The 19,972-nt window shown below is 35.7% G+C and overlaps 1 long non-coding RNA gene across 2 annotated transcripts in view; it reads left to right on the plus strand.

Moving 5' to 3' along the window:
• LOC138165655 (uncharacterized) overlaps nt 1–19,972 on the plus strand; it is a 45,006-nt gene that overhangs the window by 7,673 nt on the left and 17,361 nt on the right. The window contains exons 3-4 of one of the 2 annotated variants that reach the window (XR_011169391.1): nt 4,083–4,226; nt 10,967–11,002. This is a non-coding gene — a long non-coding RNA (uncharacterized lncRNA). Of the gene's footprint in view, nt 1–4,082; nt 4,227–10,966; nt 11,003–19,972 lie in introns of those variants that run through there. The other variant, XR_011169392.1, reaches the window with a different exon arrangement.

Raw genomic sequence — 19,972 nt, forward strand, 5'->3', positions numbered from 1 at the left:
CATAACCATAGCCACAAAAGAGCCACAGCTAAAATGAGGTTTCTTGTTGGTGACTATGAGAATGAAACCCCATATCCTGCATAGATACAGTATAATTGACTAGAGCCACAGATCCTCAGCTGTGTCTCTTCTAGTGACTACATACCCAATTGCTAGATCCATTTTGACTTCAGGGTTCTCCTATGAGGTTAAGAATTAGGATCAATTGTGATGTGGATATTAGCAACTGCTAGCTCATTTAAATAAGGAGAATAACTTCTGACTGTGACAACTATGGTTAAATCCAAAGGAATGATGACTTAGAAGGGGAAAATGAGAAACAGTGGATTGAACTATGGTTCAGCATTCCAAGGCCTTGGTTTCAGTTCTTGCATGTGACACAACCTATGTGACCTTGGGCAAGTCACACTTTCTCTGGCCTCAGTTTCTTCATTTATAAAATGAGGGTTTGGTCTAGATAGGCTTTGAGGTTCCTTCCAGTCTTAGACACCTAGATGTACGATATGCTATAGTCCTATAATTTATGTATTGAACTCTGCCTTATTTTGAAAAAAAAATTATTACTTAAAATGTCTGTCCCCACTTCTTAAGTGGGACATAAATTAATGCAAATACATGATCCTTTTCGGGAGGTATTGTCAGGGGAGAGGAACACAGGGTGTCTTGTTCTGTAAATTCATGGAAATGGGCAAACACTGGTGGGGAAACTCTTTTTTTTCCCAACATAGATCTGCAATTCCTCTGTAACTTATATTTTAAGGAACTAACTCAAAATAGATTGAGAAATGGCATGATTTTCCCATAGTCAGATAGCTAGTAGATATCAGAATGTCACTAGAGGCCAGGTCTGCTGAATTCCAAGTCTGACCTGCACTCCTTTACTGCTCACTGTTTCTCTTTATAAAAAATAAATAGAGTAGACATCTTTTAAAGCACACATCTTAAAGATGGGATTGCAAAGTTGGTATGTGATTGCAAAGTTGGAATTGCATCACTAAGCCACAGTAATTGAGGACCCAGCTTTAACCCATATGTGTCCATTTAGTATCAACAGTGGTGGAAATTCACAGATAAGATGGGGAGTCATGATTGGGATAACAGTCTAGGGGCAAGAAGGGGCCAAGTTCAGAAGAAACTGCCTAAATTTTCAAGATTTCAGCTCAAAATTATCTAGGCTTCCATTATGTTCCATTAGCATCCTAGAATTACATGTGTTTTGATAACTTACCAACTATGCCAATAGAATGGAGACCAGAATAGGATTCCCACGTGCACTTTGAAAACCTTAATGTGACTGGATTTTTAAAAAGCTGGGAGAGCTCCTTCTGAATAGCCAGAAGTAAAGGATTCATTTTGAGGAATTCAATATTATGTTGTAAATGACAAACCCTCAATGGTTAATCCACAGTATATTAGATGCTGTAGAAAGCACTACTAAAAAGGTTGTAATTGAATTCAAATTATTTCCCCACTATTTTCAGTAGCTAGGATTTGGGGAAAGGGGTGAAAATTCATGTATAAGTTCAGAAAGATAGTCATAGTTATTTATGGTAGGTAAAAGTCAAATGGAGGGGGAAAATAGGAATTTCATATGTATTCTTTTTTATTTTACTATTTCTATAAAGTTTATGTCCAAATGAAGCTTAAAAAAACTCAACCACCTTGGTCAATTTAAGCATTGAAAATGATTTTAAAGTAGTTAAAATTAGAGGCTTACATTGTGGCTCTATACATTTCTTCATTGGTACAGTTTTCATCTTTGGTTATACAAACAAATATAAAAATACATGATCTCCTATATTGGATGCCTTTGTGATCTTATGAAATGAATTTGTGCTGCTGGTTACATTTCAAAATTATTCAACTAAATCTCAGATGTATACAAATTTGTTACATTTTGCAGGATGTAATTAATCAATGAAAGAGAGAAATCTTCCCAAGGGAAACGCCCTTCAACTAGTCAGAATAGACAATGAAACATGAGGAAAGAAATGGAAAGGCAAAAAAAAAAAAAAGATGAAAGCCTTTCATGGTGAAAACACTTTTAGAAAATAGAGCGATTAGTACACATATAAAGCTCTCCAGCAGCCAAGCCTCACTAGGGTCAAAGACCTGGGGAATACTAATATGTTGGGTTGTAACCTGGGGCTGGGCAAGAGGTGTAGATGGATCAGTAAATAAAAGCTTTAGCCCCATACACTTCTAACATTATGTAGGCTACTAGTATATAGATCCCCAAATTCCCTTATTTTTTTTTCAACTAAAGATGTATAGAAGGCTCTTACAGAGATTGTCTCAGAACTTATAACCCCTTCCTACTGAAATGGCTGTAAATGCACATGTCTGAATTCATTTGAGAACAGAGAAACTATGTTATTTTGCTTTAGTTCCAGAAATGCAGAGGCTATAAATTGAAAGGAAAGATTAACCAGTGCCTTTGTTCCATTTTTCCTTCTCCACTGATTAAATTTTAAACTTTGCTCTCTCAAGAATAATGTTCTCTAGGAAAGATATATTATTGGACAAAATCATCATCATCATCATCACCATCATCATCATAACAGTAAAACCTACTTCAGTCTTGTAAACTAATTATTCTTTAGGGACATAGGATTTACATAGGAATGTTTAACTTTTCTAAGATTTTTCCAAAATTTTAGGATCAAACTCTAGAATTAAAAAGAATCTTAGTCATCCAGTCCAACCCCCTCATTTTATAAGCATGTTAACTGGAGCTCAGAGAGATTATATGCCTCATCAAAGGCCACAAAGATTCAGGATTTGAACTTAAGTGTTTTGACTCTAAACACAGGAGGGGCTTTTCCCATTATACCAGGGGTCCTTAATGGTTTTTTTTTTTTGTGTAGCAGACACCTTTGGTAGTATGGTGAAGCTTATGGCCCCCATTTCAAAATAACATTTCAAATGTATAAGATAAAATAAGCAGGATTAAAAATGAAACTAACCTTATACTGTTATCTAAATATTTTTTTTTAAGTTCATGGATGCTAGGTTAAGAATCCCTTTCCTGAACCATGTAGACAATAAGCCAAGTAAACACTTTTATCCTCCAATATGTTTCAATTCCTTTCTGTCTCTGTGTCTCTTTCCCATCTGTCTGTCTATCTCTGGGTCTCTCTCTCTGTCTCTCTCTGTTTCTCTCTCCCATCTGTTTGTCTGTCTCTGTCTCCATTTCTGTCTCTGTCTCTTTGTCTCTGTGTAAGTGTGTCTCCCTCTCTGTCTCCCTCCCCCTTCTTTGCTCCCTCCATATATATATATATATATGTATGTATGTATGTATATATATATACCTTACTTATTTCCTCTGTGTTACACTTACCTGTTATATCAATATTTTTTCTCCAAAACTCACTCTGCTTCAAAACTTTCCCAATACCTAGGGAGATGATACTCTCTCAGTCACCTAACTTCTAAACCTCTGAGTGATCCTGGACTATTCAGCTTCCTTCAGACCTCCCTCTCATGACTCCCACATGCCATCAATTGACAAGGAATGCTGATTTCTCCCATAATATTTCTTTCTTCTTCCTCCTTGACTGTCTTAAAATGCCACCACCCTATTTTAGGTCCCATCATGACTTTCCTGGACGAGAGCATTAGCATCCTAGAATCACAGTTGTTTCGATGACCTACTGACTATGCCAGTTTTTCTGGGCTGGGCATGAAAAGCCAGGCCTTGGGTAGTTTAGGTATAATGTTGTAATAAAGAAGATACTTGTAGATCATTCAACAGTTAATAAAAGAAGATTTATTTAGTCATTGTAGGAAAAGAATATTCAATGATGTTATGCATTGGTGACATTTTGAGTTGATTCAGCTGAATGAAGCTCCCCTGCCTGACTTGCCTATAGTGGATTGTAGTGCCTGGAATTTCTCTCGCCTGTTTCATACTCAGGTCAACAGGCAGGGGTGTCAACAGCTTGAGTCCCTAGCATCCTGACTCAAATAAGTCTCAAGGATGTTAAATTAGCCTAATTTTCATGGGGACAGGGTTAAAGTTGTGTTCTATCTGGCTTTAAAGGGGGCAATTCCCTCTCATTGTTTATTATGCTTTCTTTCAGAAGCTGTAAACTAAGGAAGAAGACTGCCTTTTCTAGGGGAACGTGGGAGGCACCTTAGCATTCTGGAAAGAACACAGGTCTCAAAATTCAGAAGATCTGGGTTGGAATTCATCCTTTGACACTGTGGCAACTCACTTTTCTGATGTAAGTCTCAGTTCTTCTATCTTAAAATGTAGATCAAAATGTCTATAGCATCTACCTCACAGGATTGTTTTAAGGATCAAGTAAAATGATATTTATATGAAGCTTTATAAAGTTTAAAGTTCTATGTAAATATCAATGATTATTATTCTTTTGATAATTGTATATGAATACCTATATTCTTCTTTTAGAAACTCTCAATTCACAAATTGTAATAATTAGTTATATAACCACAGACTATCAAAGTTGGCAGGGATTACGGATGTTCAAGATAAATCTCAAGCAGGAATAGAAACAATAACATCTACAAATAGTCTTCAAGACCTCAAGAAATGGAAAGTTTTGTATCACACAAGAGAACCCTTTTTGCTTTTGGAAATTCCTCAGAGATCAAAAGCTTTTCTTTATATGAATCCCAAATTCAAAATTCTATATATCCCAGTCATTCCAAACTCTGTACTCTGGAACCAAAAGGTCTACTCAATCTTCCAAATGATAGATTGTGAAATATTTTGATATAACAGTCCTAACCTTATGAAGCGGCATTTTCTCCGGACTCTACATTCTTATTCTCAAGTTATCCTCAAATGCAATTGTGAGTGCTCTCCTCATCTTATTCCTCATTCCCTAGATATATATCAGCTTTCCCATGTTTTTGGCAAAATAGAGAACCCAGAAATGAACAAATTTTTCCATCTGTGATCTCACCAGGACAGAGAGCACTTAGACTCTTGCTATTCTTATTCTAAATAGACTTCTCTTAATGTAACTGAAGAAAACTTTAGGTCAAGGTGCCATGTCATGCTGATGATGTGTTTAGTCCACTAAATTCCTAAGACATTTTTTTTCAGAATTTATTGCCCAATCATGTCACCCTTAACCTGATAGTTGACTTTTTTTAATCCAAGCTTAGTATTTTATATTTATTCTTATTACATTTCAAGTTCTTATATTCAACTCATTATTCTTACCTGTTGAGGTCTTTTTTGAAAAAAATGAAGTTTACATTTTGTCTATACTTTTTTTTTTTTGGTCAAGCAGTTGACAAAATTCCTTCATTTTCTCTTGGAGAAAATGTCAGGGAACGGACAGGACTTGGTACGCAGTTCAGTTGATAAAGAACTAGGCCTAGAGTCAGAAAGACATGAGTTCAAATATGGCCTCGCTTACTATGTGCCCCTAGGTAAGTCACTTAACCTTTTTTTCCTCAGTTTTCTCACCTGCAAAATGAGTTAGAGAAGGAAATAGGAAACTATTGTAGCATTTTTGCTAAGAAAACCCCAAAATGAGGTCACCAAAAGTCAGACATGCCTAAACAATTGAATAACAATTCTTTCTGCTGCACCATGATACCTCCCCCAAAATATTTTATATTTTACAACACAATTCCATGAAGGTCCCTATACAGTAAGACTTGGAAGGGCACCAAAAGGAAGATCTGACCAAAAATGAACGTAAATCAATCAACAGATATCTCCTATGTCCCTCTTTATGTGCTTGGCAGTATGAGTGACAAAGACCATACTATTCCTTCCCTTCAAGGGGACTCTAGTTGGACACAAGACTAGCACACATGAAATAAGAAGAAAATACGAACCACTATAGGATGAGCTATAAATGACGTGGTTCCACTTATGTGTGCTGTCAGCTTAGAGGAAAATATGATTCATGAGAGTAGTCAGGAAGGGCTTTCTGGAGGAAGTAGGCTTTGAGCAGGAATGTGATATGATAGGAAATGGATAAAGAAGAGGAAAGGGAAGGACAATCTGTATGAGGGGAATGATATGAGCATGACAGTTTCATGGAATGATGAACCTGTGTTGATTAGAGCTAAAAATACTTGTTGATGTGTATGTTGAATTTTACAGGAGGAAAACCTCTTTGGAGTACTGATCATTTCAATACAATATATCTAGGTATATGTGAGGAGGGAATAGGGAAGGGGGGGCAGTGTAACTGAGGGGGAAGTTTCTTGGTCCAAGTTTCTTGATATTAATGGATAAGGAAAAGAAACCAATGATTCTGTACCAATTATTGGTTTCTAAGCGGTGGAATAAAGAGGGGAAAGCTGTACTCTTGAAGGCCACACAATTGCCTTTTCTGGATTTGGCAGAGGTACTGTCCAGATCATGGCCATGTAAGCTTTCTGTGTAGTTGCATGATGCGCCATCTTGTGTGGGGAATAAGAGGACAGGGGAGTAATAGACCTGTGTCTTCTAGAAAGATAACAAAGAGGAAGTATCCCAATGAAGCATCTCATGGAGAAAATCCACATACTATAACATAACTGTGTTCATTATTTCTCTACATTATTTCGATCTCTAGATTCCAGATAATGAAATGTCCTTGTAAATCATATATGTGTATATGTGAATTTATTTATAATTAATATATTATAATATAGAATTAAATATATTTAATTATAATATATAATTATTACTGAATGGTAGTAAGGTAGTAAGCTTTTTTCAATCAACAAGCATTAATTAGGTACCTATAATGTACAAGGAACTGTATATTGGTACAAAACATCTCCCCCAAATGTCTGTGAAAACTCCCCCACCGATATGCTCAGAGTCCAGGGAAAACTGGGAGCACCTTAAAGCACAATTGACAAAGAAATAATAAAGTTGCTGAGATACACCCCCTTAGGTAAGGTGTAGATTTCTGGCTGAGCTCTTTATTGAGTCAGGAATTGGTGTTGAGGTTGTCTTTGTATCCTATTACAGACAACACAGTCAGCTGTTTTGAGGGGTGTTACTAGGATACTGATGGGAAGATGACAAGTCTTCTGGACCTCTCAAATTTAGACTGAGGCCGGAGTCTCTGTAACTCCCTCCTTCCCAGTTCATTTCATCTTAATAGTTTAATCAGAATACCCCTCTTTTCTCTACTTGTTTAAATCTACCAAGTACTGAAACAATTTCTGCCTTTGTACGAGTCCCATAGAACAATACTGAGCTTTTTTCAGCTAATTTGAACACTCTTCCTGTGCAATGTTACTCCATTTGATCAAGGACTTTTTGTGACCTTAGCCTAAAGCATATAATTGACTGATAAATGTTCCCCTTCTGGTTAAGATATTAGAGTATAGAATTCTATCATTCTAAATGGGATGTAATGATTTAATAAATTTACTCAATCACCATCCACCTGTACACTGTAAAATTAATCTGAATAGCCTAAAAGGTTCCTTGCAGACCTAAATCTATGATCTGGTATTGAGAATGAGTCATGTGTAATTGGGTGATGACTAATCAAAATATATATGATTAGTGAAAAATCTTTGTATTTTATCTTTTATACACCAACTAAATTGCCTCTTCTTTGTATTCTATGTATGCTTTATATTGGAGAAAGAAAATATAATTTGTATGTAGCATAGACTTATCAGTCATAGATTTATAACTGAAGTGAATCTTACAGGTCATCTAAGCTAACCCCCTAATTTTAAAAAGGAAGCATAGAAAAATGAAATGATTTTTCCCAGAGTCACACAGCTAATAAATATTTGAGGTAGGATTTGAACCAATGTTTACTGTCTTCAAGACCTGTGTTCTTTCCATTTCAGGAGTCACTGGCTCCCCAGGCATACTTTATTCCCTATCTGTGGGCTTATTGATACATAAAAATAAGTTATTTAGAGTGATTTTTTAACTAAATAACTCATTCTTTTGTGTCTTTCTTTGTGCCTTTCTGAGACTTGTCAGACACAGTGATGAGACTTCTCTACTCATGCACATGGCTGCTAGGAGGGAGCTTGGTGTTTAATTGTCCTCTAAATGCCACAAGCACATGCATGACCACCGAGTCACGTTGTCCTTTTATCCTTCTCCAGGGATAATTGGAAATTAGTTTTTTGCTTTTATCATTTGCCTGGATAGAAACTCAAATGGAGTAAACACCTTGAGGAACAGCAGAGGGGATGCTAACTGTAGATGACTAAATAATATGATTTAGTGGTTTTCTTTCTGCATAATTATAGAAGATTCATTTCTTTCATATAGAGTTTGTTTATACATATATATGCATATTATGTATACGTGTACATCATGTTTTACATGTATTAACTAATAATAAAAGGTTACTCTTTATCCCATTATTTCTAAACATGAATTCCACAGTCCAGACTAGCATTGGACACTCTTTTCCTTTATTTTTTATTAGTCTCGTCATTTCTCTCTCTCTGTCCGTCTCTCCTTTTCTGTCTCTCTGCCTATCTCTGCCTCTCTCTCTGTCTGTCGCTGTCTCTCACTGTCTCTGTCTCTCTGCCTCTGTCTTTCTGTCTCTCTGTCTCTGTATGACTGTCTACTTCTCTCTCCCCGCCCCCCCTCTCCCCACAGGGCCTGGAAATGCAAATGTTTCATCATTGTCTCTGAAATGTTGTCATTGTGGGACAGGTAAATCTAAAAAGCAACAACAATGAGTTATCTACAGGAACTTACTCCTATGTTTGAGGGTGGGAAGTGTAAGGGTTAAGGAAACACTAAGAATCCTTCCTGACACTTTGGTGGGTTTGAGGATTTCTGTTTTATGTTAGTCTAGTGAGTTCTCAGGAAGTTATATTTTTTGTGTGTTTGTACTGGTTTTGGTCTTGTGCTCAGCATAGGCACTGACTTGTGTGTAGAAACCCTGCGTAAGTCCCTTTTTCTGAGTTCTTTTGACAGTGCTTTCCTATCAGTGCCTTTGAAAACTGTGAGGTATTTTACAGGGGGAATCAGGTTGTTAAGGAAAATCTTGTTTTGGGGGGATCTGATAGACTTTCTAGTAAATAAAACTGAATTAAATGCCCAAGTTTGGCAAAAACTAAATGGATTTATTTTTTAATACATAATTTGTGCAGTAAAATATAGTTAATTTTAAGATAGATATTGAGTTAGTTACTAAGGTCTAAGAAAATGAATGTACAAATTTGGTCATTTGAAAGGCAAGATGCTTATTAATTTACTTCCTTTTCTTCAAAGTGATTCCAATTTAACTCATCAGTACCATTATGATCTAAAGTAGTTGATGTGCATATTGTAAGACTAAAATGTAGCATAAATAATGTTATTAATATTTTTTCTTTCTTCTACTCTTTTTACCTTTCATTTTCTTTCCTTCCTTCTCTCCTTTTTTCCATTTCTTTCTTTCCTTCCTTTCTCACTTCCTTCCCTCATCCTTCCCTTCCTTTTTTCATTCCTTCCTTCCTCCTCTCTTCCTCTTTCAACCTCCCTTCCTCCTTTCCTTCCTTCGTTTCTTCCGTCCTTCCTTTCCACGTATTCCCTTCCTTTTCCCTTCTTTCCTCCCGCTTTCTTTCCTCTTCCCACTTTAAAATTAACAAAAGGGACCTTAACAAGTTAAAGGCACTAGCAATTTCAATTTTTATGTAGCAGGGAATAATTCATATGTATTCCATTCATTTAGAAAACATCCTCATATGTCCATTTGGCTAAATGAAGTTCACACAAAATATAGACAATGCCGTTTATTAACTGTTAGCATATCATCTCTAAATGGAGCTTACTGCAGTCTGAAATGTGCCCTGCAAGGAGCTAATGAGCAAACTCCTGCCTAATATTGACAATTAATCAGGCATAAAAGCATTTAGGATCAGGACCCATCGCCAAGCATAGAAGGTTCAAATAGGCTTCAGTGAAACATGATATGTGAACACATTTGTCTAATTGTATATCAGGTTTTCGAACAAATTCCCACCAAAACACTTAATTATCTACAGAGGCACTGCACCCATCTTGGAATCTGTTATAAGCCTCTTGGCTGTTGTAACCGTGTATAATGCACCGAACTAAGTATTGTTATGCTTTGTTACCAGTGTACCTATTTTAATTGCTTTACCATCGTGAAGCCAAAGTTGCCTCATTGGATGGAAAGAGCAATTAAAGGAAGCCATCATTATGCCCAAGACACATTTGTTTTGGCCCTTAATATAAAAAAAAAGTATTCAAAAAGTTTGGAAATAGAGGGTTACAGGGTAGGAATAAAAATTCAATAAACTTTTTATTCCACATTTCAAAATAGGAAATTGCCCATAAATACCAATTAAACATCATCATTTGCTCCTATCTTATATTATAAAGACAATTTTCAAAATGTTCTTAACAGCTGTTACCATGAGAAATAAAGTGTGAAACTATGCCCTACTCCTGATTAATTACACAAAGATCACATACTTTCCCCTGATATATGCTCCAAATCATATTGTATAGTTTTGTTCTTTAAAACAAACAACCAAAAAATTCTCAATTGACTTTTGGAACTGACATTATTTGGTAAGTAGGTATTTAAAAATGGAACTCACTTTCTTCCCTCTCTCACTCCACCCCCAAAATATACTTCTTAGGTATTTTCCCACTCTAAGTGAAATCAATAACTTTCTCCAAAATTAAAATAAAAAAAAGTGTTGGTATTTTAAGCATTATAGCCAAGGTAGAACTTTGGTAACCTTTATTATAATTAAAATAGATATAGATTTTTAGCTATCTATCCTATCCAGTCATATGCAGGGGTCTTCCCTTGAGACATGCACTTATTATAATGTTGTGTCGTTGGCCTTTCTTACAAAAGATTATTGTTCCCTTAAGAAAGGTACCAAGGGAGCTAGATTTGAAGTTGAGTGCCCTGGATTTGAAACCTGATTCTACTATTTATCTTCTGTGAGAAGGGCAAGTTATTTTATTTGTTTGGACTTCTTTGTCCACATTGGCAATTTATAAGTTGTTTTTATTTTTGTTTTTTACCAGATGACCTCAATAGCTGAAGCTGACTTTGCATTCTAGGTAAGGAAGAACTTCAAGAACCCAAGATGACCAAGGGGACAAAGGGGCACAGATAATCCCAAAATTGATGAGTTAAAAATCCAAGTATATAGGAACATACATTTGGTAGGAGGATATTAAAAACATAATTGAGAGAAGATGAAATCAGGACTAAATCAGGGAGAAGGTAGACAAAGAAAAATATCTATAGAGAAATAGGCATCACAGTGTAGTTAGTTTTAAAACAATCCAATAAGAAAAAAAAATAAAACTAGATTTAGAATCAAGGCACATAGAAGAAAAAATATTCATTTTAAACAAACATATTCTTTGGCTTGTCAAATTCCTTTAGTTCATTTAAAATATGACTCAATTAACATAGCTTACTTTATATGTGACTTCTCAGGGCAGAATATTGAATAAAGAAAGGAGAATTTTAAGATTAGGTCACTTCTTAAAGAAAACATAAGTTGTTTATAAGAAAGGACACTTGAACTCTAAGAAATCAAAAACCAAATGGAAAATATAAGTTCACTTTTCTATCAGACTCAAACAAGGCAGAAGTGATTGATTTGAGCTCATTTTAAAGGACCTAGATTCTAAAGTCAATATACTTCAACTGGTGGAAAGAAACTAGGGATATGTTTATACCCACTCTGAAAAGCCAAACATTCTTGTGCTAACATTTTGTTTGCAGTATTGGAATAACAGTAATAATTGATTTTGGATGAGATTATACATTATAATCAGAATTAAGATAAATTTCAATTCACAGATCTTTATATAAGCCTGTCTGTTGACACAGTTGATTAGTATATTATAACCCTGAAGATGTAGACTGATGGATTTTTCATTTGTGTGGGAAAGTCACATTTATCAGCAAAGTGAAATATAGGATCTGTAATCCAAATGTGTAAGAGTAAGTTTGAGAGGTTTTGTTTGTTTGTTTGAAAATTTAGAAAAAAAAATGTGCATAGAAGGTGAGGAAGGTAACATATCAAAGGCTTGAAGTCACCAGATCTGCATCCATGCCTGAGGTCTGTCAATTTGAATTTGTGGGACCTTTAAGCAATGCCACTTACCTTTATGCGTCTTTGATTTACTTATAGTTAAAGGAGTGGGCTGAGCCCTTGAAGCTATTACTAGTCTAATTCAGAGAATCTATGAATTTTAAGGGTCACCTACCCTGACAAGTCATCATTCAGCTCATATGGGGACAGCTAGGTGTCAAAGTGTATAGAGCACTGGACCTGGAGTCAGGATGACCTGAGTTCAAATCCTACCTCAGACACTAGCTGTGTGAACCTGTAAAAGTCACTTAACCCTTTTTGCCTCCATTTCCTCATCTATAAAATGAGCTGGAGAAAGAAATGGCAAACCACTCCAGTGTATCTCTGCCAAGAAACCCCAAAAGAGGTCATGAAGAGTCAAGCATGACTGAAATGAATGAATGAGAAACACACCATGTCTGAAAGCTCACCATTCTACTTTTAGACTGATCCAATATTTAGTAATTTATTTCATTATATATTGACACAGAATCAGCCACTCTGAAAATTCATAGCTTTAGAGCTACAATGGATATCAGAGGACATCTTTCAGCTTCTTCCAGTTCTTTCCTCTATGACCAAGCAGAAATGGTTTAATGCCTCTTCCATGTGATCGCACTTCAAATATATGAAGATAGCAATATTATTTCTCCTGAGTCTTCTTTCTTGTAGGCCAAATGTTCCTACTTGTTTTAACCAAAACTCAAAAAAGACCTCAAATCTTTTTACCTTGCCAGTTCTATCCCTCTGAGCATGCCCTGATTTCTTAATGCCCTTCTTTAAATGCTATGTCCAGAATTAAAGAAAATTATATATGCATAAATTAAATAGCATACAGTAAGAATTTACCTCCTTCCTTATTCTGGGCCACCATATTTCCGTTAATATTACAGCCCAATATCACTGGGCTACTCCACTAATGAGATCTCCTGAGGTTGACATAAATCACTAATTTTTAGGTACAGTCACTCAAAAAATTCTTAATGACATTATCACTTTCATAATTCATATAATGAGCAGTAAAATGCTCAACATAAAATAATGTATAAACATTTATAATGTATTTTTAGCAAAATTAGTCTATTGGAAAAAGGAAAAATACCCTGTATCCATATCTGCACATACTGAAAATATGACTTGCATGAGTTTTTGATTTATGAGGGTAGGGCATAACTTCAAATGAATGAGGGAAAAATTCCTGGTACATTGCTCTATATCTGTTTTTAATATTATAAAAATCCAGTACTGCCTTTGTTCCATAATCCAAAAAAGTAATATTTGTATCAAAGTTACCTGATGATATAACTACAGGACACTGTATAATGCAAATGACTTTTTACATTTTCATCTCTTCTCTGGGGAATTCAGGAACTGCTGAATCAAGAGATGGTCTTAAATAGAACCACACATATTCTCCCATTCTAAGCAAATGAAAACCAAAAACATAGCTGTGATTTTCACCATAGTATAGCTTACAGAATCTATATCAGAGTTTTGCCATCATTTTCTTTAACAAAATATTTCTGCTGGCCCCTTTCAAAATGTTGATGGTACTCATAGTAATGAAAATAGCATGCTGTTTTGACTGTTGTTATGTCACCAAAATTTCTTCATCTACTTCAAGGGATATCAGAGGTTTTATTAGTAACATATATTTCTGCAGTCAACCCAATATTTCCAACATAGGATTATTTTGTAGGTTGTTCTATTCATAGGTATTGACACTGATTTCTCTAAGTATTTTCTGCAATAAGTATGAAGGCTTAGTGGGAGTTTCAACTATCCTGACAGTTTTCAAAAGGAGGGATGATCATAAGAATGTAGTTTATTCTTTTCGATATCCAATTGAATATACCTTTTGGTAAATTAATATTGTTCTTCAGATATCTGAGGGATGGATTTTGCATGTGAACAAAATGCATTTAATGTTTATATAATTTGTATTTTTAACAATACCTATTTAAACAAATGTCCACATTGTAGCAAACAAAAACAAAAGTTATCTGAAAATTTCATATCTTACAAGTAACTCAAAAAATGAGTATACTATTGTCTCTCCTTGAATATAAAAATGAATAAATGAAATTGGATGGTCATTCTCTTATATGCTGAAAACAAGATTTTTGCCATCAGGAGGGTCAAATTCTGAGGCACACAAATTAAATTCATGGAAATTACTGCAAATATACATTGTTACTAAGATAGATATTTACAATTTCTGCTTTTCAGAGATGTACTAGCATCAGGAATTTGTTTCATTTGCCTACACAGAAACATTTGTGCTTTATTTTGAGATATTTCTGGGATCAGTCTTCAGAGGTGGCTACACAGAGGTTCAGTAAATAGAGTTCTGTGACTGGAGTTGTCAAGAACTGAGGTCAAATTTGACCTCAGACACTTAAGTATCTTTGTGACCCTAGACAAGTCATTTAACCTCTGACTCAGTTTCTTCATCTGTATAATGTTGGCAATAATAACATCCACATCCTAGACTTATTATGAGGATAAAATGAGATATTTGTAAGCAATGATTAATAAAGAAATAAATTATTTAATAATAAATGATTAATAAAGAAATATTAAATGCTCACTAAAAATTATTTTTCTTTCCTCCCTTCCTTCCTTCCTTCCTTCCTTCCTTCCTTCCTTCCTTCCTTCCTCTCCCTCTCTGTCTCTCTCTGAGAAAAAAAGAATATAAAGGATATAAAAAGGCAAAGTTAGAATTATCATCCATATCTGAAGGAAGACCTCATCTTTGGACTTCAAAGCCTAGAACAAAGATATGTAGCAGAAATTGACACCCAAGGTAATGTAGAGATGGACAGACTGCATCTTGTAGCCTTCTGTAAGTTAAGCTCCCCAATCCAGATGAGCTGCATTCCTGAGGACTGACAGAATTGGCAGATATGAATAATGAGACACTTTCTGTTGTCTTTGAAGGACCTGGAAATTGAGGAAATTGTTTTTCGAGTTGAGAAGGGCAAATGTCCCAATTAAAACAAATGAACAGGACACATTCTGCAAACTAGAGGCCAGTGAAATTGATTTTTATTCATGCCAAAGTTATCAAAAACATTCTTTAGGGAATGATTTGTGAGCATCTATAAAGGAAAATAATGATTGCTAAAACCCAGTATGGAGTCCTCAAGAATAGTTCATACTAAACTATCCTCATTTTTTTCAATAAGGTAGCTATATTATAGTAATACTATAGACATAATAGATTTCAAAGCATTCAGAGAATCTACCCCTTTACCAACAAAGGTGCTGATGGCAAGACATACTGAAGGATCATAAGAGAGAGTCTTTTGAGATGAAGAAACCAAGGAATCTGGTTTCTAATCTAAGAATGGGGAAGTAAACAAAGTATTGTATATACATACCATCATCAATGACCACTCAATGACTTTGTGAGTGAAGGGTACTGATATTCTGAACTAAATACAATCATTCATAATTAACTTTGTCTAGCTCACTAACCTACATAGGAAATGAGTGGCCAGAACAGAATTTTGTTATTTCCCTGACTGTCACTGCTACTGACACCTAGTGAATTTAACACATCTCAATTGTTTTTTCTTCCTTTGCTTTTTCATGATCTAGTGAACTGGCATCAACTTGCCCTTAAGTTTAAATCTTTGTTTGCTCTATTATGATATGAGTTTTTGTTTCCAAATAAAAAGAAGCTAATTTTCATTGCATTCTAATTTAGTTTTTATCATAATACAATTGACCACACAACTGTGCAAAATCAATTAGCCCACACCTATTAAATTTAAGCATGAGACCACACTGATTCTGTTTCCCTGTGTCTCTTTGTCTCTACATTTTTATATCTCTTTTGTCTCTGTCTATCCATCTGTTTCTTTTGTTCTCTGTCTTTCTATACTGTCTCCTTCATTTTTGCCACTCTAACTTCTTCTTCTTCTTTTCATTGGTCCCTCCCTTCTCACCTGATTGACAGATGAGCCTTAAATTTGGGAGATCATTAATAAAGCACTCCCAGGCCTTCCTTTCCATAAGCAAATCAGCATGTGGATTAAGGCACAGGTGGGCATGTAAAGAGTAACGCGTTATCGATTTGGTAACTATTGAAGATGCCCATCAGCATTTCCACCATCTTCACTGATCATCACAAAAGCTTGGATTCCATTCTGCACTCGTGGCTTAGTCATATACTACAAGAGTAGAAAGAAAACTATAGTTTGTGATATCCACGTGGAAAACTATTCTCTATTTAAAATAAGTCATCAATATTTCTAATCAATGTATTACTGTAAGGAACTCAATATAAAATCTAGCAATTTTCAGGGTGGCATTTGAAATCTACTATAAATTTCCCTAGCTTAGTATTCATCATAAATACTCCTAAATAGATTTGAACATGGATTTCATGTCAAATAGTGACTGGCAACAAAACATTGCATTAATCCCTTGATGTACATAGAAGATGTTAAGTAACATGACTCCATTAAAAGCAAATTAAAGAGCTATTTCTTGTTGCCAAAGTCTTCTCCAATGATGTTAAAATGGAATTTGTACTTCATGAGCATACAATCATTAATGCACATCAAGGAAGACTATAAACAGAAATCTTCATGCTCAAATAATTTGCATGTCAAATTGAATTAATGAATAATAGTAATACACATTCTCCATCTTCTCCAGGAAAGACACATTAAGTATAAAGCTGTGAAGAAAAAATTTGATGCTCTAACCAATCAAATAATAAATCAACATTTATTAAGCATTTTGAACAAAAAAAAATAAGTCTTACTCTCAAGAAATTTACATTATAATGGGCATCTCAATGTTAAGGAATCAAAATACATACTGAAATAAAAGATGAATGGAAAGAAAATATTTAAAATAATTCACACCTACAAAATTCCAGTCTTAGTATATACTTTTGGCATGGTAAAATGGAAAACAAAAGAACTAGAAGGTACCTGTTCAAAATTAGCAAAACACATCTATCACTCAAAGGTAGTTTTATATACATACACACAATACATCCATATATGTATACATACATATGTATACATATGTTTATGTATGTACATGTATATGGCATGTCTATATCTTCAGACACATACATTATATATACACACATACATATGTTTGCATATGAATATTTCTTCATCAAATATGAGGAAGAATTATGACAAATGTTGAGGTTAGAGATTATCCTTTTCTATCACAGGATCCCCAGCACTTAGCCTAATGCCTGGCCCATAGTAGGTACTTAAATGTTTGTTGACTGACTAATAAATAATAATAATAATTACTAGCAGTTACATAGTACTTTAAAGTTTGTACATTCTTGTACTTTACATATTGTCATTTGATCTTTACAACATTCTGGAGAAATAGGTACTATTATATGCACTGAGAACACTCAGATAAACAGAGGTTAAATGACTTGGCTAGGGTCACAGATCTAGCTCTTCTTGACTCGAAGTCCAGTGTGTCACCTATCTACATGTATTGAAAATTTTTAAAATATAGTGTCAATCTCTCACAGAGTTTGTTCTAAAAAAAATAAAAAACCAAATGAATTAGGTAATGTGTCCACATTTAATTTCTCTCAAACTGTCTTTGTTGAGGTTTTGGGTGTTTAGGGGTGTTCAAGGCTCCAAAATGTAAACACACTGGGTCCTGCCAAATGAATTTGACTCGTCTTCTCTCAGCCAAAGTAAAGCAAAGTTTATTAAAGATTCACCATAAAAGGAGCCTAAGTATTTGTGATATTTGTCAACACAAGCAGGCCAGAATAATCTGACAAGAATTAGTCTGTGCTAGATTAATCTCAGCCCCTTCAATGGAGGCAAGATGGATCTTATATACAGATTGACTATGGGATGGATCTAGGTGGTGGTCTAGAGAAGGGTTTTGAGGAGGAGTTGAAGGAGGATCTTTGATGAAACTGAAGTCAGACTTCAGGAATGGGATTAAGGGTGGGACATAGCTGAAGGCTACCTGGAGATGACAGACAATGGAGAGCTAGGCTAGTTTAAGGGTAACAGATTTGAGTATAGATATTTTGATAGGATCAAGGGTAAGAAGTAGCTGGACAATGAAGGGCTAGACTAGGTTAAGAGTAACACAGATTTGGGCCTAGTGATAATGAAAGGTTTATGGCCTCAGGTAAATGCCTCATCAAGTGGGATGGTTCAATCAGAGTTCAAGGGGTTTCCTAGAGCCTGTACCCCATCAGCTTGACATGCATTGCATGGAAGTTACAGTCTAGAACTGACTCAAATTGGCTGTTGGGAGTACAGTCATATATGCCTTTCAAATAGCATGTGTCCCCAAGAAGTGCCAATCAGTTCTGATTGGTGAACACATTGGGAGGTGGGCTACAGTAAAATGAGGGTATTGAGTATATGATTTAGGTCATTTAATTCTGTTCAAAGAGACATTAATTTCCATATCACCTGCCTTTACAGTAGACAGATTAACATTTCCCCAGACCTATCTGGGCAACACAATGAGCAGGAATTGAGTCATTAGATTAGATAAGGGGTGGGGTGGGGTGCCCAGTTTATATCAGATCACCCCCCTTACCATACAGAACACTCCCAGTCTTGGGCTATCTAGGCAGAAGAATCTCTTTGCATCCAAGCATCTTCCAATGCAATCTCCTTATCAGTTTGAGACCCCTTGGTCACACTCAACATAGTTTAGCCCTGCCAAAATGGTTTGCTAGGGCATGGCTTCTGCACATGCTACATTTTCTTGGTGAGAGTTGAGTGGAACAGGTGGACACCAAAGGTGGAAAGCAACCCTGAAAAGGGCTTAGTAGCCACCACACCAGAGGTACTTGTCTTCTCTGGGGATACCCTACACCCCTACACCAGAAGGAAAGTGTGGGAGAGAAGAGATATTAGACTGACTATCAAACTGAAGGTCTACAGAGTCATTGTGCTGACCTCATTGTTGTGTGTTCTCCATGACCCCCTTTGGGTTTTCTTGGCAAAGATACTACAGTCTAGCATGAGTAGTGCCAGCACAGACTGGGCCCCCAGAAAAACTGGAGCAGGGTTCAGGGCACTGAATCACTGGCAGCTGTGACAGTTTCCAGACTTTTCAACCCACAAACACCAAAGACAACTAAAAAGGTTAGTAGAAAAAATCTGTCATATCTGGGTGAGAGAGGAGTGAGGACTGGCCCCAGCCATGGGGTGGCATAGGAGGTGGCAGCAGTGGCTGTTTTCAGAGCTCTTGGCCCACAGACAGGGGGGGGGGGGGGGGGGTGGGGTTAAGCAGCTGATCAGATAGGAATTGCAGAGATCTCTTTGCTAGCTCTGAGACAGGATTCTCTTACTTTGCCTGTGCTTGGATCTTGGTCACAGTCTTGGGTGGCAGTCCTGAAGGAGATCCCTAAGTGAAAATTCCCAGGAATATTATATTCAAATTCCAGAGTTCCCAGGTCAAGTAAAAAATGTTGCTAGCAGCCAGAAAGAAACAATTCAAATATTGTAGCAGCTTCTACATTAAAGGATCAGGGGGTATGGAATATGATATTCCAGAAGACAAAGGATTTAAAATTAAAACCAAGAATCCCCTACCCAGCAAAACTGAGTATAATCCTTCAGGGAGAAAAAATGGAAATTCAATGAAGTAGAAGATTTTCAAGCATTCTTGATGAAAAGACCAGAGCTGAATAGAAAATTTGACTTTCAAATATCAGAATCAAGAAAAGCATGAAAAGATAAAGAGGAAAGAGAAATCGTAAGGGACTTATTAAAGTGGAACTGTTTATATTCCTACATGGAAAGATAATATTTGTAACTCATGAGACCTTTCTCATTATTAGGGTAATTGTAGGGAATATATGCATACACACACATATATATGTATGTATATATGTAACTATGTGCATGTAGATAGATAGATAGATAGATAGATAGATAGATAGATAGATAGATAGATAGATAGA

This window comes from Petaurus breviceps, unplaced genomic scaffold, assembly GCF_028583685.1.
Source record: "Petaurus breviceps papuanus isolate PSGF00001 unplaced genomic scaffold, PetGlider_PUasm1.0 214, whole genome shotgun sequence".
NCBI classification, from domain to species: domain Eukaryota; kingdom Metazoa; phylum Chordata; class Mammalia; order Diprotodontia; family Petauridae; genus Petaurus; species Petaurus breviceps.